The sequence below is a fragment of the Pleurodeles waltl genome, chromosome 6, assembly GCF_031143425.1.
Source record: "Pleurodeles waltl isolate 20211129_DDA chromosome 6, aPleWal1.hap1.20221129, whole genome shotgun sequence".
Classification (NCBI taxonomy): domain Eukaryota; kingdom Metazoa; phylum Chordata; class Amphibia; order Caudata; family Salamandridae; genus Pleurodeles; species Pleurodeles waltl.
The window spans coordinates 1,209,602,181-1,209,617,042 of NC_090445.1; the positions used below are offsets into that span (position 1 = coordinate 1,209,602,181).

Genomic DNA, 14,862 nt, shown 5'->3' on the forward strand with positions numbered 1-14,862 from the left:
AGTGAGGAACTGGACAAGCTCGTGGACAGGGTCCTACACCTGTACGCCAAGCTCTAGGATCGACCAGAGGTACAGGTGAGTAGGTGGATTGGGGGGCATGGATCTGTGTAATAGTGGTAGATGGCTGTACCTATGTGTGAACGTTTGACACTGTACAGTTGTGGGATTCATTACATGCCCCGTGTGTGAGGTCCTGTTCTGCTGTTGTGAGTGTCTGTCCCATAGGGGAAGTATAGCCAGCTGTATCTAATGGGCATTGTCTGACCTCTGTGTTACTTTTCCTGTGTGTCCCATATAGGTCAGCTCCCATCAGAAGAGGGGACTCTGGCATGCCATCGCCAGGAAGATGCAGACCCTGGGAGTCTACAACCGGCGGAGCACCCACTGCAGGAAGCGGTGGGAGGACCTGCGGCGCTGAACGAGGAAGACCAGCGAGGCTCAGCTGGGGAAGTCCTCCCAACGAGGAAGGGGTGCCTGTCTGGCACTGACCCCCCCAATGCACTGCATTCTGGCGGTGGCGTATCCGGACATGGATGGGCGCTTGAAAGCTGCACAGCAGACACAAGGGGGTGAGTACAGAAACCATTGTATGTCTCCTTGATGGATGTGTGAGTGTGCTGTAGTATGTATGCTGTCTATTGGCAGGGACTCTGACTGATGTCATTTTACATAATGGCCCCCATGGGAAGTAAGGTTGTAAGGGACAGGTGTGCAGTACTTCAGGTCCCTCTGTGCTGTAGGAAATGGCTGTAGAGCAGGGTTGTGGCCACTACTCAGGGGCATAGCCATGTGTATAGTGGTAGGTGCTGCATGGTGGAATATTTGCATGGTGGGTGTATGTGTGAACCAGGTATGTACCTCCATTCACCTATTTACAAGTGTCTCTCCAGTTTTGTCTCCCCATCCCTCTTCTCTTGTGTTGTCTGTGTACATCAGCATCATCTGGCGAGAGAGCTGTAGCACCAGCGAGTGGGGATGCAGCGGCCCACAGTTCCTTGGAGGCAGAGTCAAGTGATGCCAAGGGGATCAGTTGGTTGAAGGGAGAGGGGAGTACAACGGGGGGGGCAAATACCACTGGAGGTAGTGACTCTGATACCTCCTCCGATGGGAGCTCCCTGGCGGTGGCAGACCCTAGTGGGCCCACCCATTTTGAGTCATCTTCTGCCACCCCCATACCATCACTGCCCTCCCATTTGCTCCCCACCGAGTTGCCCATGCCCGTTCACCCAGAAGGGTGGGCGTCTCCTTCGCCCCAGGCACCTCATTCCGTGCCCCAGTCAGCCCTGCTGCCCTCACGGAGGAGGCTATTGACCTTCTGAGGACCATCTCTGTAGGGCAGACAACCATCATCAATGCCATCCAGGAGCTAGCATCAGAGGTGCAGCGGACCAATACCTATCTGGATGGCATTTACGGTGCCATGTCTGGCCTAGAGAGATCTTTTCAGGCTCTGGCCTCCTCTTTGACGGCAGCCAGTATCCCTTGTCATTCCGTCCCCCCTCCAACCATCTCTACCCCTTCCAGCATCCCACTCCCTTCACCCGTCCCAAGCACACATTCTGACGACCATGCACACACCTCAACACACAAGAAGCACACTGAAAAACACAAGCACCACACTTCCCACCACAGGCATACACACAGCCAACATACAAAGGAACACACCAACATCCACTTCCCCCAGTGTGTCCACCTCTTCCACCTCCCTGTGGAAAAATGAATGGGGAAAAGGAGTTTTGAGACCCCACCTTTTTTCTCGGCCCCTGCTTGATGGATCACCCCAAAACTTTCCAGACAACAGCTCACATGAGCAATTTTGGGGGGAAATTTTGGGAGGATTCGCCAACTGGTGTCAAAGAAATAGGCAAGTAAAAAAACACCAGGCCCTGGCTATAACTGCCTAGTTACAACGCCACTAGGTAATGTGTGTGTATATATATATAGATAGATAGATAGATAAATAGATAGATAGATAGATAGATAGATAGATAGATAGATAGATAGATAGATAGATAGATAGATAGATAGATAGATAGATAGATAGATAGATTGATAGAGAAGCTGACACGTTGGGTGCGACTTCCTTTTTCAGCTTTTGATTGAAGTGGCAGAAATAATACATTTTTTTATATATAGACAGATATTCCATAAGACTCAGCACTTCTATAGGTTCCATGACATAATAAAGAGCTCAACAAAGTCCAAACTCAAAATATGTATGGCAGAGACTCCCAAATCTTCCTTCTTGCTGAAACAAATTCTTAAATTCATAAATGTTCATTAAAACATATTCCTCTTCAGTTCGTAGTAGCCAACGCGATTTGTTCACACTGATTTCTTCTGGGCTAAAAACATGCACATACATACATGTAAATATATATAAAAAATCATACAAATATAAAACTTTAAATTCTAGTTACAAAAAAACACACGATGTTCACGTTTACATAAAATATCACCCCATAACAAATAAAATTATTTCATTTAAACTAATGTTTGTAGGAAACAAGATATTTACAAAAATCCTGTTTTTTTATGGACCTCAAAATCACATTTCTTCATGTGAACCAATTTTCTGTGCCAACCCATTTTGAAATTATGAGCTATAACAAATCTTTTCGAGAGGCAGACTCTACATTTCAATAATTTATTTCTGTATAACTGTCCTAAAAATATAATCACATGATTAGCAATTCTCGATTTAATAAATCAAGCAAACATATAAACACTAAGTTAAAGGGAAATAGGATAAGACGAATCATGAGGGCATGAGGATAATATTCCATTGAAACGCTCTCACAAAGTGTCAAACAACATAAACTTAGACAAATGTATGTAAAAAAACGAGACATAGTTAGAAAATAACCGATTTTCCAAGCAACTATACATCATCATGAAAATCTAAATCATTTCTTAATTTATATTACATGTCATGAATTTAAGCTCAATCACTACTCGATACTAGAAAAACATCACACCTTCTATATTTGACAGCAGGGGACAAAAGGGGGAGTTCAAAAGCCATTATGCGCTCTAATTTAACCTACCTCTTGGTGTATTGAGGACTAGGAAGGTTGGTCTTCAAGACTCGTGCACAGTTTACATGGGGCTAATTTAAAAAGATATCTACTTTTAATGTGGTAAGGTGCGCCATTGATAGCCTTTGCTCTTCTTTTGATTTGGTGATTGTATATATATATATATATATATAGAGAGAGAGAAAGATTAAGTCACAGCGACATTATAGCTAGGGAAAATATTTTTTTTAAACATAGAAATTCACTGAAAAAACAAAGGTTACAGGGATGTTAAAGTTAGGAAATAGAATTTAAAAAACTTAGCAATTCACTGAAAAAAGGTTACGGGGACGTTATAGTTAGACCCTGAACTTACTGCCACAAAAACAGAGAAATTCAGTGGTTATGATTACCTGAGCTAACTATAACTTGCACCCCTGTAATGCACTGCTTATGAAATCACATATTACATCACTCATGACATAGTGACATCAGTGAGTGGGTGCGTGAGTGTATGTGTATGTGTCAGTGTCTGTGTGGGACTGTGAGTGAGTGCATGAGGGTCTGAGTGGGTCTGTGAGTGGATGGGTCAGTGTCTGTGAGGGTCTGCGACTGGGTACATGAGAGTCTGAGTGGATTTGTGAGTGGGTGTGTGAGGGTCTCAATGATGGTCAGCTGGTTTTAAGTAGCACCCCTATCGGTTAGGGTAGCTTTGAGACAAATGGTCCCATCTTGTGTTCCAGGGTCTACCTGCTCGCCATCCACTGCCTAAACCACTTCAGTTGTGCTGCTAAATAGTACGTTCAAAGTTGAGGACTGCTAGCACACCTCCGTTTACTGGTCATTGCAACATAATAAGTGCCACCCTCCTATGACCCGCTCCACAAAGGAATGCAATTATGAGGGAATCTAGTTCTCTGAACATTGTTTTGGGAATTCAGATTGGGAGCACCATGAAATAATACAATAAATGGGGGAGGCCCCCCTCTTGAGCAGTGCAACTGCCCCAGACACCGATAGAGACAACTTCTTCCAGAAGTCAGTGTTTGTTATCCAAGCTCTGACTGCATGCCCTACATTCCCGTCAAGTAGGTCAGCCTACTCATGATAGCTATTTACACCTAAATAGGGCAAGCATTGTGATTCCCATTGAAGTATGTCCAGTCTCTCAGGGGGGTCCTGGCCCACTGCCGTATGAACAGCTTCAATTTCTGCCAGTTGACCTAAATTCCCAATAAAGAGCCAAACATCCCAAGCAGGTCTCTTGCTCCCCTTAGGTCAGTCATTGTGTTCCTCAAGAACATCAACAAATCATCCACATACAGTGCAATTCAGTGATGCTGATTGCCAATCTGTATGCCCTGGTACAAGTTCCTGGCTCTGGCATGACCGGCCAGTGGTTCCATGCCAGTGTAAATAGCAAGGGCGACAGAGGGCATTCTTGCCTTGTCCCTCACCCTATGCAATAACTCTCAGATATGGTCTGGCCCGTCCATATCCTAGCTGTGGGGTTTGTGTGCAGCAGCTTTGTCCATGTGAGAAAGCCTCGGCCCAGGAAGCGCTCTAGAACCCCATACAAAAATCTCCATTCCAAGCTGTCAAATGCTCTCTTAATCTTAACAGCAAACACTGCTGCATCTCTACGGTCATAAGTGGCTGCCTCCTTCAAGGTGAGGCGATGCCTAATGTTCTTAAATCCTGCTATAAATCCTTCCTGGGCAGATTGTACCAGTCGGGGCATAAGGTGTGGGAGTCAACTAAGGAGTTTATAATCTGTATTTAGCATCAACATTGGTCGATATGCTTTGCTATCATGGTCCGGTCTGCCTGGTTTCATTAATGGTATCACTGGTGCTTCCCAAGTGGATCCTGGCAAGCCAGCCTCATCCTGTGCTGTTTTGTACAGCTCCTATAATTTAGGAGCAAACTTGTCCACGTATGTGGCATAAAATTCAACAGGGAAGCTGTGAGTTACCGGTGTCTTACCCTGGGTAGTACCTTTATTGCTGCTTTAATCTTAGTCAATGTTATGTTTCTGCCCAGCCCCTCAGTCTTCTCTTGGGAGAGATGTGGGGCTGCTGATGGTTCTACGAAGGCATGTACTTCAACCTCAGTGCACTCTGTGACACTGGCATAGAGGGTGGTGTAATAATGGCTAAAGTGTTGATTTATCTCCTCCTGCCTACACAACCTGTCCAATCATCTGTCTTTTTCCAGTTCCCTTAGCTCACATTCTGCTACTGTGACTTCTTGCAATAGTGTGCCTCTGAACCCTACTAATTCAGGAATGTGTTCACACTGGGTCACTGCCTTGAAGGCATCCCATCCCACATGGGGGGGAGGATGCTGTGTCTCTGTTGTCCATAAAGAACTGACATATGTGCATTTCTTATCACGCCACAATAAACTGGGTTCTCGACCAACTGAGGTGTCAGCCACCAAGTCGCAGTATGGGGCCGGAAGCACTAACACTGCAACTGAAGTAGGACAGGGTTGTGGTCGGAGATCGTTCTTGTCAGGTATTCTACATTATGTACTCAGCTATGTACATCAGGTGTGCAAAGGAACATGTTGAGTCATATGTGTAATTAATGCAGGCTTGAAAAAAAGGAGAAATCTCATGTCTGCAGATATAGTCATTGCCAAGTGTCTATGAGGCCCCACTGGGCCTGCCGGTTTGCAAAGACAAGGGCTGTGTGATACACCTGAACTCCCGAAGGGGTGGGTGCTATCTGTCAGTTTGGGTCAGCTACACAATTAAAGTCCCCTCCCATAAGTAGAGATTGAATCCGTTGAGGGGCTAGGGTTCCAGATATTGCCACTAAAAAGAGCCCTTGGTCTGTGTTCGGAGCATAGACATTGATTAGAGCTATGTCGTGGCCTTCCAGTCTGCCCGTTACAACCACATATCGACCCTCTGGATCTATTGTTTTCCCAGTCTGCTGAAACAGTAGCCCTGCTCTTATCCATATTAGGGTCCCCCATGCGTAGGCCGAGTAAGTGGTGAACTATGTCTACCCCATCCACATTCTCTGCAAGTCTTCTCCCTCCATCAAATGCATCTCCTGTAGCATTGCAATTTGATCTCTCTCCTGTTTAGGTAGGAACATACTTTGTAACGCTTTGTCATTGTGTGCATCCCACTAATGTTCCAGGAGAGGACCCTATAGTTAATTGAAGTCAACATTTGTGCTTATCCATCCAAGCCACCAGCGCCATTTGTCACGCACTCCAGGCATCACTATCTCTCATGTACAGGGCAAGTATGCAGGGTTCCAGGGTTTACAGCTCACGGTCTCCCAATAAACGAACAAACAACTTTCCACTCAACTCACACACTCCAGGACAAGTAGACAACAACCCCCATCAAAAATTCCAAGCAAACCACAAGTAGTCTGGGGAAGCCCACATGCAGTACCAAGTGAAGTTTGGGGTTGTGTGAAGCCTCCTGCTAGGTGCCCCTACCCAGCAATCCAGCATTAGGAGAAATGCTCCCCGGCTCCAGAGGAAGGCACTAGGTCTTTCCCTGTCAGGCATCTCCGGCAGTCAAGTTCCTTCTCGAATAGTGTCCTCAGAGGTCCCAGGTATGACCATTGGCAGTCTGTTGCTTATGGTTCCAGAGGAACTGGATCCCTGATCCAAATCTGTATACTGCTATTCCTCGTCTTCCACAGCGGATGTAGGGTTTGTGCCGCCTCCACTGATTGACTCCACCACCTCCATCATTTTCTGCCTTTCTTTGCATGCTTCCACTGTGGTTGGGGTAGCCCAACTGTGATAAACAATCTAAGTTTTGATCAGGCTTGAGGAGGGTGTCCGCCCTGACAACTTTCTCCTGCTCCAGTCTGGCGTTGCCGATCCAACCAGTCCCAGACCTCCTGCGGAGTCTGAAAGAATAGTGCTCCTTCCATCACTGCCACTCTCAATGAGGCTGGAAAAACATTGCATAAGGAATGGCCAGCTCCTTAAGCTTTATCTTCACCTCGAAGAAGGTAACTCATTGCCACTGCAGTTCTCTTGAGAAGTCTGGTAAAATTCAAACAAGACTGTTCTCGAGGGTGAGGTCTCCCTTCCGTTTGGCTTGGCTGTAGATATGGTCCTGTTCTTTGTAGAACAGCAAGCATGCCACAACTGCACGCAGTGGAGTCGCGGGGAATGGCGGTCTCACCGGTATTCTGTACACTTGTTCTGGAGCATAGAATGAGGAGTGGCCCTCTGGCGCAACCTCTTTGCACAACCAGTGCTCCACATTTTTTAAGTTTTTCCTGGCGGTCCCATCACATGGATATTATTTTGCCACAATCTATTTTATCTGTCTTCTGCTCTGAATTCTAGTGTCCGAACCTTCTCCTCCAAGGTGGCTAGGTGCTCATTTGCTGATGATATTGCCGGGGGTACCTCAGCCAAGTTACTTTCCATCGTGATGACTTACTCCGCTCGGCTTCTATGATCATCTCGTAGTATTCCCATATCCATCACCAAGGTGTGAATTTTGGTTTCTAGTGCCTCCCTTGAGGCTGTTATGGCTTGTAGTTTGTCAAGGTGTTTTGGGCTCTCTGGAGGCCCCTGACACAAGTATTGGATCACCATTCTCTTTGGATAAGGTCCTTTTTATCCTCTGCATAAATTGCGTTGTCCGGTGCCAGTTCCTTTTTCCTATTAGTTTTCCCCATTTCAGTTATGGTCGAGACTCCCAGGGACGTGTAAGTCGATTCACCTTCTGACAGTGTCACAGACCCAGAGGGGGCATTTAGCGTTCTAATGTCAGGTAGATGTGTTTTCAATTTACTGTGTCCAGGGACACAACCTCCTCAGGCCTCAGGCCTCACACCAGCTGTGTTGGTAGCTTTTCCTAAAGGTGGTGAGGTTGCCTTGGCTCCCCCATTAATAAGTCATCTCTAGAGCTCCCCAGCCCAGTTTTTCATCGGGCTGTTTGAAGTTCTTCAGTCCTGTCACTCTCAGCTCCCCCTAGTTGTGGGTGCCCAGCGAGGTCCTCAGGTACCAATGAGGGGCTAGCTTCTATTTGGTTGCCGTCTGACCTCTCGCTCTGCCAGGCTGCCCTGCCTTTGGAGCCCTGCAAACTCCTTCAAACACTTCTAGTGATGATACAGAGTTTTACTGGCTGCTGTGTCTTAAGTGGACTGCCTGCCCCCTCCCACGAGCAGTGCTTTGCGCCGGAGTTCACAGGGAGCAGTTCTACTGCCCCCGATTCAGTCCCACCTTTAGTTCCACTTCCTTCCATGTAGGGGGAGTGGTAAGACCACTATCACTGTTGTTGGCCAGGCCTGCAGTTCCCACAGCAGCACCATCATTGTCCTGCCACGGTCCCAAAGTGCGTTTCTGCTATTTTGGCATCTGTGCTTCAGGGCGGCTTCCACTGGCACACCAATGCCATATTATACTGCTGTGCTTCCTAGCACAATCTAGCACTCCCTTCCACCCTGTGAGGGTTCACCGGCTCTCCACCACTCTGCTCTCTCGGCCTCTTTGATCTTGCCTGCCAGATTCCTCCTGCAATGCCCCCAGCTCTCATTTCACAGGGAGGGTGTCCGGCTCTCATTTTGTGGAGGGTCATGCAGGCCAGCTAATCCCCCAAGCAGTCTCTTCAGACTGGGTCTTAGAGGCCCCAGCTGGGCAAGCTCTGGCAAGGTTTGGGGTATGGCCTACTTCCCAGTCATTGCCTCCATTTGACATGCCTGCCATGCGGCCAGGCTCTGACCTTCAGGAGTGTTAGTTGGCTCCCCTGAGCTCCAATCTGTCCTTCCATAGTACTATTCTGTCCTCCATATTTGCTCCCCTACAGTTTTGTGCCCTCCACGCTGGGTTATAAGATCAGGATGGTATTAGATGGAGCTTTGGAGGTTGGACTTCCTCGCTGTGCTCCCTATGCCATGGGCATCAACTTACTGGCATCAGAAGAGTAACCCAATAATATTGCCTGCTGATCATTTTAAATTTTGTTTGTGTAGACAGTATTCCTGTATAGAGACACAGTACACCAATAATCTTTCGAAAGTTTCAGATATGTGTCCAGTTGCCTTTACCCTCCATCGAGTACCTAAAACATTTTACCGGTATCTCAGGTTATTTTAATTCAGCAAGGTAGGTGCCATGTATAGCAGTCATTTGGTGTGAAACTGCATATGGCAGAGATAGTGCCCTTTAATTTAACTCAGGAAAATTAAATAGGTTAATTTTATTCTAAGCATCTGCCAAAATTTGCAAACCCTCCATGGACTGCCATTTCTGCAGAACTTCACTAAAAACATCAATGTCCTTATACTTCGGAAGCATGGTGATCCAGTCCCTAACTGGTCTACGTGTACTGGGCTCAATCAATTCTTCCACGAAATCTACGTGCACCTTTATTCGTATAAGGTCTAGCTTTAATAAAAAATGTCTTATACAAATACATGACCATTGAATCACAATTTTAAAATATCTAATACTGGGCTCAATACCAGTCCACCCTTTCCATGTATCAAGATTTAAAAAATCACTAACACTACGATCACCATTAATCTCCCACCTATGAGCAGCTTTTTTATCCAACAAGCAATGCCACCCCACAAAAATGTCTGTTAAGTGCATTGAACCATTAATAACAGGTACGTCATACCATTTAAGCAATTGCTTATTACATTTTAAGAGCCTTAGCAACAATTTATAATAGACCTTTTGGGTGGAGTTATACGGACTGCTCAAGTCTACAGTTAGTGGAAAATAAGTTTTTTAGAAGATTGTTAGCAGTCCCTCAATCCACTCCAGCTGCTTTTTGTCATGATGAAGTGGGGCTAAGGGACATAGCCGATTATATAAGAGTGCAACCTTTACTGCTTTGGTTAAGAGTATGGACAAATCCCAAAGCTCATTTATGTAGATCTGTGATTAGGGACTGTCTATCATTAATGCGCTGTAGGAAGGTATCCTTTTTCTTGCCTCGTTACCCCCACTTTTGGCCCGTTTGTGAGTATATGTCAGGGTGTTTTTACTGTCTCACTGGGATCCTGCTAGCCAGGACCCCAGTGCTCATAAGTGTGGGGCCTATATGTGTTCCCTGTGAAGTGCCTAACTGTATAACTGAGGCTCTGCTAACCAGAACCTCAGTGTTTATGCTCTCTCTGCTTTTAAAATTGTCACTGCAGGCTAGTGATTATTTTCACCAATTCTGATTGGCACACTGGAACACCCTTATAATTCCCTAGTATATGGTACCTAGGTACCCAGGGTATTGGGGTTCCAGGAGACCCCTATGGGCTGCAGCATTTCTTTTGCCACCCATAAGGAGCTCAGACAATTCTTACACAGGACTGCCACCGCAGCCCAAGTGAAATAACGTCCACGTTATTTCACAGCCATTTTACACAGCACTTAAATAATTTATAAGTCACCTATATGTCTAACCCTCACTTAGTGAAGGTTAGATGCAAAGTTACTAAGTGTGAGTGCACCCTGGCTCTAGCCAAGGTGCCCCACATTGTTCAGGGCAATTTCCCCAGACTTTGTGAGTGCGAGGACACCATTACATGCGTGAACTACATATAGGTCAATACCTATGTGTAGCTTCACAATGGTAACTCCGAACATGGCCATGTAAAATGTCTAAGATCATGGAATTGTCCCCGCAAGCCAAATTTGGTATTGGAATGCCAATCCCATGCATCCCTGGGGCTCCAGCATGGACCCTGGGCACTACCAAACTAGCTCTCTGGGGTTTTCTCTGCAGCTACCGCTGCTGCCAACCCTCAGATAGGTTTATGCCTTCCTGGGGTCTGGTCAGCCCAGTCCCAGGAAGGCAGAACAAAGGATTTCCTCTCCCTTTGGAAATAGGAGTTAAGGGCTGGGGAGGAGTAGCCTCCCCAAGCCTCTGGAAATGCTTTGAAGGGCACAGATGGTGCCCTGCTTGCATAATCCCGTCTACACCGGTTCAGGGAGCCCCCAGCCCCTGCTCTGGCGCAAAACTGGACAAAGGAAAGGGGAGTGACCACCCCCTGTCCATTACCACCTAAGGGGTGGTGCCCAGAGCTCCTCCAGTGTGTCCCAGACCTCTGCCATCTTGAATGCAGAGGAGTGAGGGCACAATGGAGACCTCTGAGTGGCCAGTGCCAGCAGGTGACGTCTGAGACCCCTCCTGATAGGCTCTTACCTGGTTAGGTAGCCAATCCTCCTCTGAGAGCTATTTAGGGTCTCTCCTGTGGGTTTCTCTTCAGATAACGAATGCAAGAGCTCACCAGAGTTCCTCTGCATCTCCCTCTTTGACTTCTGACAAGGATCGACCGCTGACTGCTCCAGGACGCCTGCAAAACCGCAACAAAGTAGCAAGAAGACTACCAGCAACATTGTAGCGCCTAATCCTGCCGGCTTTCTCAACTGTTTCCTGGTGGTGGATGCTCTGAGGGCTGTCTGCCTTCACCCTGCACCGGAAGCCAAGAAGAAATCTCCCATGGGTCAACGGAATCTTCCCCCTGCTAACGCAGGCACCAAACTTTTGCATCACCGGTCCTCTGGGTCCCCTCTCATCTTGACGAGCGTGGTCCCTGGAACACAGGAGCTGGATCCAAGTGGCCCCGACAGTCCAGTGGTCCTTCTGTCCAAATTTGGGGGAGGTAAGTCCTTGCCTTCTCACGCCAGACAGTAATCCTGTGTACTGAGTGATCTGCAGCTGCTAGGGCTTCTGTGCTCTTTTGCAAGGATTCCTTTGTGCACAGCACAGCCCAGGTCCCCAGCACTCTGTCCTGCATTGCTCAACTCGCTGAGTTGACCACCGGCTTCGTGGGACCTTTTTTTGTTGTGTTGAGACGTCCGCTGTGCTCAGATTTCTTGAACGCCTGTTCAAGTGCTTTTGCGGATGCTGCCTACTTCTGCATGGGCTCTCTCTGTTGCTGAGCGCCCCGCTGTCTCCTCCTCCAAGGGGCGACCTCCTGGTCCTTCCTGGGCCCAGACAGCACTGATTATCTTCAACTGCAACTCTTGCAGCCAGCAAGGCTTGTTTGGGGTCTTTCTGCGTGGAAATAACTCTGCATCCTCCAGCATGTCGTGAAACATCTTCTGACCAACAGAGAAGTTCCTGGCACCTTCTGTTGTTGCGGAATCTTCAGCTTCTTCCATCCGGAGGCAGCCCTTTTGCACCTTCATCCGGGGTTTAGTGGGCTCCTGCCCCCCCCCCCGGACACTTGCATGACTCTTGGACTTGGTCCCCTTCCTTTACAGGTCCTCAGGTCCAGGAATCCATCTGCAGTGCTTTGCAGTCAGTTGTTGTCTATGCAGAATCCCCTATCTCGACTTTACTGTCTTTCTGGGGTAGTAGGGGAACTTTACTCCTGCTTTTCAGGGTCTTGGGGTGGGATATATTTGACACCCTTAGTGTTTTCTTAGACTCCCAGCAACCTTCTACACACTACAATAGGCCTGGGGTCCATTCGTGGTTCGCATTCCACTTTTGGATTATATGGTTTGTGGTGCCCCTAGGCCTATTGCATCCTATTGTGTTCTATAGTGTTTGCACTATTTTCCTAACTGTTTGCTTACCTGATTTTGATTTGTGTGTATATTTTGTGTACCATAGGTAGATAATGGGCATTCACGTGCATGAACTCAATGATTTATGCACTTTGCCAGATTGAATGCAGCTACTATTTGTGAATGCATGAAAATAGTACAGCTCCCAGGCATAACATTGTGATGCATCTTTTTTACTCTTAGTTATTTACTTCGTCAGCATGAACTACTGTCTGAAGCGCACATGGAAAGGGGGCAATGGCTTTTATTTTTTACCTGGACTTTATCCCTTCCTGGCAACAATCTGTTTCCAACCCATAACACAGACACCCTTGCACTATGTTGCAAGAGTGCCTGTGTTGTTGGTAGACTGCACGCAGTGGCTCAACATATGGAGAGACTAAACCTGATCTTTATGTTTGCAGATATGTTGGATGGGTCCTCTCTCCATTTGAGGCGAGACACCACAGCAAAGTTTGTTGCTTGGCTGCATTGCATGAGAGATTAGTAACCATGACCCACAGTGGAACACAATTGGTTATGTGTTTGCTATACCCCCATCTGTGAAAGAAACACTTTATAGATTGTGCATTTTGATATTGACAAATGTAATTCAGAACCACATAACAATAAATAGATGTGCAATTGGACTTACTAATCTGTAACCCATTTCTATATCATCCATTCTAGGAACACTCATTTATGGTGCGATGTCAAATTATAAATGCACCATGGGCACTTCCAGGATACTTGGCTAGGACACTGGTGAAGAATCCATTATGGCTCACAGTTGCCTGCACATTGATTGAATAGTTGTGTTTGCTTTTGTAGTAAATATGTGCAGCAGCTGAAGATGGCACCAATTGCACATGGGTGCAATCACTTGCTCCAAGAACAAGTTGAAATCCTGTAATTTTGTAAAATCCATGCTTGAATGCTAATAGTTGTTGGCTGGTTTTAGGAAACAGCCAGTACTGTGGAGTTAGCTTCATGACAGCACCCAGGGGAGGTGGCAGAAAGTCAGAAAAGCTCCCTGTGATATGCCAACCAACATAGCTGAGGTCTTCTGGAAATAGTCGAAATCCAACATGTGTAAGACTGCCATCATTTTGATATGTGGTGGGATGGCATAGGGCCTTCTTGTTGCTGGTTGAAAACTTGATGAAATCTTCTTCAACAACTCTAGGATTCTCTCTTTCTTGTGTCTGTATAGCTGGATCACCTCCTCCTCCCAGAGATCAATGAGGGTGATTCGTTGTCTGAATATCGATCCTTCCTATGGTTGTCTCACACCAACTCTCAATTGCAATATAACTACCTCCATAGCCTAGATGAGCTTGCTTGATAGTTTTGGGTTGGAGATTTTGTTATACTGATGGCCTTGCATCGTTGAGTGCCCCTGCATTGGCCATGCACAGCAGTCTGTCAAATTGTTGCGTTACACTGCATGACGATGAACCCCACATTTATATGTTACAAAATCCCACTGTGTTACTGTTGCACTGGATTTTGCGTCAGAATGCCTACCTTGCATACATTCATTCCTGTGTGACTCAGGCTGATGCAGTGCAGCACTTGCACCATGCAAGCCCACAAATCAAGAAAGAAAGGGTGACACAAGGGCAACACAAGGGCTTAGTAAAGCTGAGCCCTGGTCTATAGTTTATGAACACGCAGTCGATCTGGAATGATTTTGCATTTGGTGAACTAGGACTGGCATCAGACAGGGGAGTTGCTGCAAGACAAATCTGAGAAACTGCTTCAGGGAGGCTACAACTGTGTCCCAGAGCAAGGGTCTGTGCCAGTATTGATGGTCCCAGTTCATGGAGACTGACACTATTTTTAGTGGTGTAACTGCTCCCTATTTGCCAGAAAACACAACAGCATACTGGTGGGTCAAGAGGCCTGCCAACGGTCACGTGTAAAAGGTTTTAAAAAATAAATAAATTGACAGTCTGCCTAATAGAAGCTCCATTCCTCAGTCTTTGAAAGCATACTAAGGCTCACAAGCCGAGAAACAGAAATCAGCTTAGGAATCACTGTTGCTTAGTTGTTCAAAAATTAAGACTCGTCCATCCATAAATATTACGGTGTGAGTCACAAGGACAGAGACGCACTTCTTTGATGGCTTGCATTTTTCAATATATGTACTGCAATTTATAATGCCAAATGAAAAATGCCTAAACATGTATACTTTAATGATTGGTACTTTTGTGTAGCATTGTGAATGATATTTCATAGTATTTAAAAATCATATGATCATGTCATGTAAACTTGCATATCTTTATTCCAGCAACTCATTTGTGACAGTTTTCAGAGGGGTCCCTAAAGAAAGGTTTTCCCATTT

General features: G+C 46.3%; 1 protein-coding gene across 1 annotated transcript in view; it reads left to right on the forward strand.

Moving 5' to 3' along the window:
- Positions 1-14,862, forward strand: part of MYPN (myopalladin) — a 2,801,288-nt gene that overhangs the window by 2,735,969 nt on the left and 50,457 nt on the right. The gene's annotated exons all lie outside the window — the stretch shown is intronic.